This window comes from Ammodytes marinus (genome assembly GCF_949987685.1).
Source record: "Ammodytes marinus genome assembly, chromosome: 8".
NCBI lineage: Eukaryota > Metazoa > Chordata > Actinopteri > Uranoscopiformes > Ammodytidae > Ammodytes > Ammodytes marinus.
In genome coordinates, this window is record NC_137212.1 from 3,093,238 (window position 1) to 3,104,152 (window position 10,915).

Below are 10,915 nucleotides of genomic sequence, written 5' to 3' on the forward strand. Positions count from 1 at the left end.
AAACTTTCCACATTGAAAATATTACTAGAGCTTCAAATGTGATAGTCGCATACAAATGACGGTTCATTGTTTAAAAATACTTAAATATGTGTGTACTGTTATGGTTCCACAGCACTACTTAAGTTTGTAGCCTGGTAATAATATCTGACCCAAAACCCAATAGTCAGATTGAACATATCTGATTTTAGGATGTAATGGTGTGATTATGTGAGAGCTGGAAAATAAAACATTGAAGTAACATGTGGAACTGTTTCAAATGTGTTTTTTATTGTACAATTTACTCACTTTAAAATGATAGAATTGTGCATTGTCATATGCCTGCTGTTTAGCACTGGATGCAGTACTGCAGATCTTTTAAGAAGTGCATATCGCTTTACAGCACGAGCATCGTTAGTTCCAAGACCCAACCACAGCGAGTTCTACCAGCATCCAATGCGGAATTGACAAAAAATGCAGTTCATCAATGGCCACTAAGGGCAGGTAGCAAAACGGTACGGTAACGGATGCTACATCCATTTTACACACAACAACCTTCAGTTATATTGAAGCTAATGCTAAGGAAAGGAAGAGAACGGTAACAAATGAAGCCAGGAAAAAAAAAAAAAAAGAAAGTGACTGAGCAAGAATGAATGATGCCTGACAAGCGTGAACATTGCGCAGCCTTTTACACTTTAGTGAGAGCTTCGATAAATAGTGGGCTGCAAGTCCAACACCGAGGTTAGCAGCTTTTTCAGGTTCCGGAAATCATCGAATAGAAATTTTGCCTGTTTTGGAAACAGCCTACCAATGACCTTCCTCCTACATACTCAACATGTACAGTGGAGGAAATACGAACCTCGCATACACAATCGATCGTTGAGTGGATAGTATGGAGTGGAGGAAATAAGTATTTGATCCCTCACTGATTTTGTAAGTTTGCCCACTTACAATGAAATGAACGGTCTATAATTTTAATGCTAGGTTTATTTTAACAGTGATACACAGAATATCAAAAAGAAACTCCAGAAAACCACAAAAAGATAGCAATTATTTTGCATTTCATTGAGAGAAATAAGTATTTGATCCCCTATCAAAACATTGCTTAGTACTTGGTGGAGAAACCCTTGTTGGCAAGTACACAGATCAGATGTGTCTTGTAGTTGATGACCAGGTTTGCACACATCTCAAGAGGACATTTGGACCACTACTCTTTGCAGATCCTCTCCTAATCTTTAAGGTTTCGAGGCTGTCGCTTGAGCTTCAGTTCCTTCCACAGATCTATTGGATTAAGGTCTGGAGACTGGCTAGCCCACTCCATGACCTTAATGTGCTTCTTCTTGAGCCACTCCTTTGTTGCCTTTGCTGTATTTTTAGGGTCATTGACGTGCTGAAAGACCCATCCACGACCCATTTTTACGGACTTAGCTGAGAGAAAGAGGTTGTCACCTAGTATTTACATGTACATGGCCCCATCCATGGTTCCCTCAATGCAGTGAAGTCCACCTGTCTATTTAGAAGAGAAACACCCCCAAAGCATAATGCTTCAACCTCCATGCTTGACTGTGAGGATGGTGTTCTTGGGGTCATAGTCAGAACTCCTCTTCCTCTAAGCATGGTGAGTCACTATGATACCAAAGAACTTAGGGCTGCACGATATTGCCCAAAATGATTATCACGATTATTTTGGTCAATATTGATATCACGATATTTTACCACGATTATTCAGTAATTGTAGTGAGTAAAATATTTTTATTGGATTGTCACGTAAACATAACAGCGCTTTCATATCCATGTGATCGGCTATGCAATATTACTGATAATGTACATATATTTGCATAAATATAATAAATATTTACCTGAAGTCAATGCATTTCCACAAAGAAAATATAAATCAAAATATTGCACCAAAACTTTACTCAAAATCAAATCAACAGAGCACTGCTTTAACTTTTCCTTGTGCTACATTTCTGTTGAATAACACATCTTTGTTTCCTCACCTGACCTCATTGCATCTCCTAAAAGCAAAAATATAAAATATTTTACTCCATTCATTGTACCTGCATGATGGATGTGTATAAAACTTGATTTTGAACTAAATAAAATTTTGCCCACAATGTATAACTAAAATAAGTATATTATGAGCTGCGCCCTGTCAAAATAAATCACAACCTATATGGCTCTACTATGTCGGAATTTAATTTGAAAGGACGGAGACGGGAAGTGGCAGGTAACACTCAGCAACACGTTAGTTAAATGTTGCTGCCTCTCATGCCTTTACTCCCAACGCGAGGTTTCATCTTCGCTTCAGGTCGTGTGTACGCTGAGGCACTGACTGTATGGAGTTATTAGCAACCCTGGGAGCTTGTCTAATAACTGGAATAGTCATTGCAAACCCACTAGGTTCTTATGTAATGAAAACGTAGTTCAATACGCCAGCAAATAGGAACGACCAAGGATACGAACTAGCAACGGTGGAATAGTCTACTCGCCCAGCTAGACTGCTTCAGCTGACTGAAGGCTCCGGCTCAGCTGTTAGCCACAGAGCTACTGTTTTGCTAACACAACTCAAGACTCGCACACTGTACAAACAGTAAATGTAATCGGCCAACATGCTTAACCAGAGCTCCATCTAGCTAACAAAGCATTATTCCCCAAAATCTATAACAATTCACGGAGAAAATGACTGCCGAACATTTACATGGCGGGCTGCAGCCTGAAGCAAAACGTACTCACGTCGTCTTGCTGGAGTCCTGTCGGACATTAACCATGACTCCTGTGTTCCCTGCTCTCCTGATACATGCAAAGACGTGTTGAAAAAGTATTCCATTGTTTTCTGAACGAGTAGCCCTGTTTGTGGACGTCTATCCATCAAAACTATGACGTAGGTCCTTAGGTGACCCGTTCGCTATACATTATACTCTTGACAGCGGTCTGTCTGGCTGGATAACAGACCTGGCAAAGTGTCATGTAATAATGGGTTATAAATCCGGTCCGACACAAAAAAAGAGACTAACAAGGGGATGTATGTGATTTCACAAGCGCAGATGTCTGCTCTCGCTCGCGCGATAAGCAGCAGCAGCTTGCTTCTTCGCGCGGCTCTTGGAGTGCTTTCTGTCTATGCGGGCAGAAAATTGTTCACACTTTGGGGGCGGAGCCACTGGACTTTGATTGACAGCTCTCGGGGAACCTGGGGTTGCCAGGTTGGAGCATGAACAGGCACATGATCAGCGAGTGGTTTGGGGAGGGATTGATTTGCTTCGCAGCTGAGCACACATTTAAAATATCGCACATTCATGTACACGTCATCGTGGGAAGCCAATATCGTCATCGCGATGAAAATTCGATATATTGTGCAGCCCTAAAATAACTTTTGTTCTTATCTGACCACATCACCTTCTCCCAAGCATTCTCTGAGTCGTTGAGGTGTTCATTTGCAAACTTCAGACGGTTCTGTACATGTCCCTTCTTGAGCAGGGGGACTGTACGGGCACTACAGGATTTCAATCCATTACGGCATATTGTGTTACCAATGGTTTTCTTGGTGACTGTGGTCCCAGCTGCCTTGGGATCATAAACAAGCTCCTCCTGTGTAGATCTGGGCTGATCCCTCACCTTTCTCATGATCATTGATACCCCACAAGGTGAGATCTTGCATAGAGCCCCAGACCAAGGGAGATTGATGGTCATTTTGTGTTTCTTTCATTTTCGAATAATCGCACCAACAGTTGTCTCACCCAGTTTCTTACCAATGGTCTTATAGTCTATTCCGGCCTTGCACAGGTCTACAATCTTGTCCCTGATGTCCTTAGACAGCTCTTTGGTCTTGCCCATGATGGAGATGTTGGAGTTTGATTTATTGACTCTGTGGACAGGTGTCTTTTATACAGGTGACAAGTTGAGACAGGTGTGTTTTATAGAGGAAACTAGTTGAGATTAGGAATACTTTTTTAAAGCACGAGGACTAATCTGTGGGAGCCAGAATTCTTTATAATTGGTAGGGGATCAAATACTTTTTTCACTCAATGAAATGCATAATAATTTATATATTTGTTTTATGTGATTTTCTGGATTTCCTTTTTGATATTCTATCCATCACTGTTAAAATAAACCTGGCTTTAAAATTATAGACCGCTCATTTCTTTGTAAGTGGGCAAACTTACAAAATCGGTGAGGGATCAAATACTTATTTCCTCCACTGTATATACTCCATACTATCCACTCAACGATCGATTGTGTATGCGAGATTCGTCGGACCGTTTACACTGAAGTATACAGAAGTAATAAAGAAAAAACTTCTGTGTCGTTTGAACAGACGCAATGCATTGTGGGGCGGTTGAGTAGGCAAAGTGACCTATCGATCCATACACAAATCTTGCATACACAAACACAACATACTCAAATTGACATCAAAATTAGTATGAGTAGGACGTACATATGGCTTTTCGAACACAGCCTATGTCTCAGGCTTGCATCAAAATAAATACTGTTACGTTGTGCGTACACTGTAAAAAAAAATCCCATTGTTTTTACAAAAAAAACTTGGCAGCTGTGGTTGCCAGAACAATTTTGTAAAAAAAAAATGAAAACTCTCAACAACTTTACAGAACACACTACATTTTACAGTTCAAAACTGTAGTAATATACATGTTAAACCTGTAAACACAACAGCTCTTTTCTGCTGAATTAACATGACAAAGCTGCTGTTAATAAATAATTATTTCTCTGCAGAATACACACTTTTTATACTTTACAGAGAGATCTGTACTTTTAATCTAATCTGTACTGCTATTGTTCTTCTCGGTCCGCTGCTGCGGGATCAATCAGCTGATTAGCTCACAAGAAACCGCCTTACCGATGTTAATAAATAATTATTTCTCTGCAGAATACACACTTTTTATACACAAAAGGCGGATTAAATACTATATCAACTGTGTTCCATCCAAAAATTTTAATTCTTAACACCCTCCAACCAAAGATGGAGTCTGCACTGTTTGTCAAAATCATTAAATATCTCCGCTGCTACCTGTCCTTACTGTGTGTGCACCGAAAAAGAAATCTGGTGTTAATACAAAGCCTAAACTTGTAGATAAAGGGTATGTAAACAAAGGGGGCCCACTCTAGCTAGTAACATGCCAGATTACAGAGCCTAGACTGTGTCTTGACAATGGATTTATTTTTCAGCGCACACACAGTAGGGAAGCAAATCAAATGAAAGAGAGCCAGACAAGGCTGCACCCGGTGAGACAAAATACACTCGAAAAGTCCTGGAGAGTTTGAGAATATACACAACAGAATAAAGCTAGTATCTCACGACTTCACTTTTTAGCATCACCTCAGCTCTCCTGGAACATCGAGCGAGGGAATTCCAAAAAAGCAGCCGCTAACAGGTACCATGTTTTTGCAGTGGAAAGTTGAGTCGAGTTGAGCTCATACTATGCAGTGGGAAGGCACCATTAATCCAAAACTGCTCCCGGGGCGCTGTACTATGACTGAGGGCCCACTCACACTAGGGCCGTTTGCCTGTTCCGTGCTGCAGGAAGATTCAGCACGATTCCCCCCTCCCCTCTCCCCCCGCTGGCCCGTGGTCACACTGCTCGTGGCCTGGGCACGATTGCACCTTGCCTACGTCACCGTGTGCGTTTAGGATTTGGAGCGTAGTCTACTTGTAGGCTATACGACCAAATTTGCATCATATATTCCACTTCCACATTAGAGCAACAAGAATCCTTAAGCTATTGTTTTTAAAAAAAAATGTAGCCTTGACGTAATAGGTCGCGGTGGACAGTCTCATATTTGTGCAGCACGCTGTTTGTTATTGATATAACGGCCCGTCATCAGACCATACGTACCGGATGGTTTTATACACATCGATCGCTCCATCAAGTAATCCAAGTCAGAACTTTTTGTATGGGCAGAGATCACATTTTTTTCCTTATCACCGGGCCGCGGAGTCCCGCGGTTGTTTTGGGTTTGTCTCCACCGCCATGCGTAAAGGCAGTATTATGACAGCTGACAGGAGGAAAAAGAAAAAAATCATCTGACGAACGTGAGTAAACACGAAAACCTTTTTGCTTTGCTTTCTGCGCTCACCTATTTAGCTCTCTCCCTCTTTTATTAGCCCACACCTAGGCCTACACACACGTTCATTCTCACACATTTTATGCAGCTACAGTCCAAGTGGTGGGCAATTCTGGTGCCGACTAGAAAGGCAGCAGACGTTAACGGACAATGCATCCTTAATAAATTCACGCCAGGAACGCCGCCTGTGCGCTTGCTTGTGTGCGTGTCATCTCATTAGCATCTGCACTTTGGCCACGGCACACCTCTCCCAAGTGTGCCGTGGCCAAGGGGCTGTTCCGTGCTGGAATACGGATGGCGTGGTCACACTAGCCAAACGTTCTAGACTTTAGTATGCAAATGAGCTCGGGCACGGGGCCGCGGCCCTAGTGTGAGTGGCCCCTGACCCTGCGCTCTGACCCCCTCTGGAGTGTGGTAAAAGACAAGTTTCAATGTAGCCATTGACTAATAAAGTAACTTTACTTAACTGCCCTTCCACGCAGCATCTGAGGGAGTCCTGGGAGAGCGAAATAGAGGTAGAAATTTCAGAGAACGTGTGGTGTATTAGATGTTTCTTCACTTAATGACTAGGAGGGCATAAAGGGATGATCAAGAAGTAATTTTTTGAGATGTTACACGGTTAACGAACAAAAGTGTAGTACCTACTACATAGGTTTTTCTTAGGTAGGTAACACACATACAAAACAATTATATGGCAGGTAAAACATATCTATGTAGTAGGTATTACAATTTTGTAATTTTCGTAAAGTGTTACCCAAGCAGCTCTATATAGTTTACACTTTCAGATATTATCCCCTCACTTCCACCCCTCCCAAACAGAGCCTACTTTGTTATGACATGATCAACAGTTGTTGATTAGCTATCAGTATCTCTGTAACTTGGCTTAGCTAGGCCAGTACCGTTAAATGCTCCTGGGTCAATGTGGTAAGAAATGTAATGCGCTTTAGGGCTGAGAAAATTGGCTAAAAAGTTGGATGCAGAGTGTCTGTGAACAGCAATTTAAGTCTTTCCAGATATTCTCAATCGTATTTAGGTCTGGACTTTGACTGGGCCATTGTAACACATGACTATGCTTTGATCTAGGGGGTGCAGGGCTTTGTGTGGTTGATAATTATCTTCTATACATATTCATACATCTATTTAACAAGTTTCATCCAAACATTTTAACTTTTAACCAAAATTATCACTAAATTATCAAAAAGAAATAAGTTATTTTAGGAGCCCCAAGGTCTATTTAGTTTATACTTTCAGATATTATCCCCTCACTTCTGCTCCTCCCAAACAGAGCCTACTGTGTTATGACATGATCAACAGTTGTTGATTAGCTATCAGTATCTCTGTCTCTTGGCTTAGCTAGGCCAGTGTCCTTAAATGCTCCTCTAACCTTGTTACTAACATTTTATCAACAACAATTATTTGTACAAACAGGAACCCACGTTTTATATTGATTAAATGCTTCTTCTCACCACATTGGCTTGGGCTAAGGGTCACAGCAGCATACACTCTTGCTCGATCAACCCACAGTGGCAAAGTGGGTAGTAAGGTCGTCCACTAGATTGCAGGGTTGGAGGTTCGATCCCCCGCCTACCCGCCACATGTCGAAGTGTCTCTGGACAGGACACTGAACCCCACATTGCTCGTGATTGGTCAGAGAGCGCCTTGCATGGCAGCTACTGCCATCGGTGTATGACTGTGTGTACGAATGGGTCAATGTGGTAAAAAATGTAATGCGCTTTGGGGGTGAAAATTGGCTAAAAACGCTATATAAGTCAAGTCCATTTACCATTTAACTCAAGGCACCAATTCATTCATTATAAGGTTGTACATCGGCTCCACTATTTGCGTGTCAAATTACATTCATTCTATCCCTCCTCGTCCTCACCCTTTGCATTAGGTGCAAACACTCTGATGGAACTCTGGCTCATATGTTTTGGTTCTGTCCCAGACTCCACAGTTCCTGGTCAAGCATGTTTCATTTATTATTCAGATGTCCATGGACACACTCACCATCCCAACCCAGAAACAGACATTCTAGGCTCACCACAACAACCAGAGACTTTAGGTCGTAAGAAAGCTTTGTCAATCCAGTATGGGGAAACAATATTCTTAAGGTTTGGAACAAAGAGAGAGTCCCCTGTTTTGATATCTGGCTCATAGTTTTCCGGTACAAAGTGGAGCAGAAAAGTGCTACGATCTTTTAATTTGTAAAACAAGCATGACAATTGGTATGAGCAGTCTCCATGGGTCACATTGTCTGAGACAATGAAGTAAAAAAAAGAAATTATGAAAAAAACAATACATTTCTATGATTTTTTTTCTATCTTGAAATATCATACGTCTCGGACAATTTTCTTGTCAAGTGACCCATGGAGACTGCTCATGCCGATTTGCACGCTTGTATCGTCAACTGAAAGATTCTGACGAAAATAAACACTTAGCCACTCGACTAATATGGAAGAAATTTGTAAAGACATTTCAGGGAAAGCAGAGATGTGTTTAGATATGACAGCCTTTCCTTGTCTATATAACAGTACTGAAGGGACCTAAATGCCACTTAGTTGACTTGTTTTTTTATTAACATTTACTTCTAGTTTAAACAATGTATTTGGAAGTCCTTAGAAACCAGTAAAGAGTATGCCATGTTAGTCTATTATTTTATTTTGTCTTAAGTTTTTGTGTTCCTTTTTTTGTCTGTGTATGTGTGCTATGATATGATGTAATAAATTAAATAAAATAAATAAATACAGAGTATACATGAAGTCTTTAAAATGGGTTAGACCTGTGCTTTAGGGATGGATTTAAATGTTTTTAACATTTAGAGTCCCACACATTCCCTTGAACAGAAGTCAAAATCCACCACCCACGTTTTGTAAACAACTGCGATCCAAAAGTTCAACTTAAGGCAACTTCCAAGTCATATGTGTACAACACCCTGTAATGCCAGTCATTGGCTGTGTTCCAAAACCCCTGCTAATGTCCTACTCATACTCATTTTGACCTCAATTTGAGTGTGTTGTGGTTGTGTATGCGAGTTTGTGTGGGCGAGAAATGCCCGGATGAGTACTTACTCCTACTCAACCGCCCCACAGTGCATTGTGTCTTTTTAAACAACACATACATATTTTAAAAATTCTTTATTGCTTCTGTATACTTCAGTGTAAACCGTCTGACGAAACTCGCATACACAATCGATCGTTTGGTAGACAGTATGAAGTACAAACATCTTGGGTAGGGGAGACAGGGGCCAGTAGGCACACTTTTCCCTCTGGTGAGAATTGCTCATCACCTAAAAATCTTTCAGTAGTCATTCCTACATTAAATCAAAGCTTAAGGTGTTGGCCCCTCACTGTTTCTAACTTATTGTAAAAAAGAAGAAATTAATCATCAAAGACACTCTAACACATTGTGACATCCAAACCCATCTGTCACAATGTTATCTTAATGGGAATAATCTTAAAAAGAAGGCAAAGAAGGGTCTGATAAAGCCCATCTGAAATCTGCAGCATTATAGTCAAATAATGCCCCTAAGCTTGCATGTATTAAGTTCACTGAACACCATTTAACACCAACCAGGACACAGAGGTGAAACTCGAAAAATTTGAATATCGTGCAAAAAATCATTTGTAATTCAACTTAAAAGGTGAAAATAATATATACTCATTATATGCAAAGTGAGATATTGTAAGTAGTGCTGTCAAACGATTAAATTATTTAATCACGATTAATCGCATGAATGTCATAGTTAACTCACGATTAATCACATTTTTATTTATTCTAGCCTGAATGTCCCTTGATTTCTTTTTGTCCCATTATTTTTTCTCATTTTAATGCTCTTATCACACCCATTCTAATTATGATAATTTAGAAGAAATACATTGAATTACAAGTAGAGTCTACACCATTGTAATTCAGTGTATTTCTTCTAAATTATCATAATTTGCAATTCAGTGCAAATAACAATATGAAAAGCTTTCTTTTCTGTTCTTTTTCCGCGTAGTCCCCGAGTCACACACGGAAGACTAGTGAAGGTCGCGCACAGCTGAGCTAGGAAGTTTCCGGTTTCTGCTTCAAAATAAAAGTCGGAATTGACTTAGCGTTTCGCCGTTTTGCTAGTTAAATGATTTTAATGTGAAATTACGCTGTAGGACATGTTCCGTTTGAATTAACAGTAACTTACCTGCGAGCCATATGAATAGTTTGTGGTGTTTCAGTTGTTCTAACATTACTAGTTGATACAACAGCATGTGAAAAAAACACAACGTTTCCTAGGCCATGAAGAGCGTTAATCGCTCGTTTAAAAAATTGACGCCGTTAAAATGGGTTTGCGTTAACGCCGTTAATAACGCGTTAAACTGACAGCACTAATTGTAAGCCTTTATTTGTTATAATTTTGATTATTATGGCTTACAGCTTATGAAAACCCCAAATTCAAAATCTCAGAAAATTTAAATATTACACAAAGTCAATAAAAAAGGCATTTTTAATACAGAAATATCGGCCCTCTATAAAGTATAATCATGCATATGTACTCAGTACTTGGTTTGGGCCCCTTTTGCATGAATTCTTGCCTCGATACCGATTCCTTTTCCATGATATTCTAATAGTATCAGTTTCACCTTAACTGTACAAACATGCTTTGGATCTGTGTGAGTGAGTGAGTGAGTGAGTGAGTGAGTGAGTGAGTGAGTGAGTGAGTGAGTGAGTGAGTGAGTGAGTGAGTGAGTGAGTGAGTGAGTGAGTGAGTGTGTGTGTGGTGTAAATCATTTGCTTTGCCAGGCTAATGATTGACTGCTGATTGAGCTGTATTATGGACATGCCAAAAGGAACCCAATATAAGTCAGGGGCTACATCGGTAAGT